Genomic DNA, 1451 nt, shown 5'->3' with positions numbered 1-1451 from the left:
CTTGTTCTATTGCCCAGGCTAGAGGCACAATCTCGGCTCCTGCAACATCCACCTCCTGGGTTCAAGCAAGTCTCCCATCTCAGCCTCCTGATTAGCTGGGACTACAAGTGCACACAACCATGCCTGGCTAATTTTTGCATTTTTGGCAGAGACAGGGTTTTAACATATTGGTCAGGCTGGTCTCGAATTCCTGATCTCAGGTGATCTACCCACCTCAGCGTCTCAAAGTATTGTGATTACAGGCGTGAGCTACCGCGCCCAGCTGACCTTGTGGATTTTAAATTCATACTTCCTGTGACAAGATTTGATAGGTCAGTCTCTTTCCTAAAGAGGCCAATTCCCACAAACCCTAAGAGATTCAACTCAAGCATTATGGGCAGTGATTGTTGATCTTTTAGGGGACTTTGTTTTATGCTTCCTGGGCTTCTTTGATTATATTACTACAGAACCTACATTTCTCTCTTACAACTCTCTCTCCCTGGAGGCTTATTAAAATACAAATTTCCAAGTCTGGCCTCTGAGAGCTTCTGACTATAAGGCAAGAATGGACTCAGGAATCTGTATTTTAATCAATAGGATTCTGAGTGAGGAAACATGGACCACAGTTTTAAAACATTAATTTGATGTATTAACCTTTTGGATACTAAGTTTTATGAATTCTCTCAAATAGTTTTGCAGTTATTAAAACCCTGAACCCACAACTGAGGCATCAAAGGCTCAGAAAAGGCAGATGCAGACAATTAGGAAATAAAGAAGCCAGTATTCGAAGTCAGTTCTGCTTGCTCAAAGCACCTACCCTTGTGTCAGTACCCTGGCACTCCCCAGACTTCCTCCTTCCTCTTTAGCAAAGCTGGGCCAGGTCTGGGTCTCAGAGTGGCTGCTAGGGAAGCAGATGATCCCCCCATGAGAGGGCACTGATGGAGCCCCAGTGTCTCTCTTCTCATTAGCTTTTGCTAAGAAAGCAGTGAAATCCAGTTAACCGAGTTTTCCAGAGTGGTTAGTTTGAGAAGAGGAAATCACAAAGTATGGTGCCAAGATTTTTTAGCAGTTGCCTTTTCTGCAGCCACAAGAAGTTCTTTGAAGACTTGTCACTATGGTACATAGCATCTGGGCTTTTCTCCCACTTACTCAAAATGACAGCATGGCAGGAAAATAAGGCCTGCATGGCTTCAAGAGGAAATGCCCTGAGGTGAGGCTTCCAGTTCCCTTTACATGGGAACCACACCATGAGATTCAGAAGATCTGAGTTCAAATTCCAACACTGTCACTCAGCAGAGTATAAATTATTTCATTTATCTTGGGTTTTTCTCCAAAATAGGTGTAAGATCTCAGCCTCAGTTCTGTTGTTGGAATTAACTGAGATTCTTGATTTGAGTGTGATACTTTAGTGACCAGGAGAAACCTCTTCCTCAGAGATGGAAATAGCTCACTGTTATTCAGGAAACACTTGC

This window comes from Cebus imitator, unplaced genomic scaffold (assembly GCF_001604975.1).
Source record: "Cebus imitator isolate Cc_AM_T3 unplaced genomic scaffold, Cebus_imitator-1.0 Scaffold244, whole genome shotgun sequence".
NCBI lineage: Eukaryota > Metazoa > Chordata > Mammalia > Primates > Cebidae > Cebus > Cebus imitator.
This window is presented reverse-complemented; position numbering follows the sequence as displayed.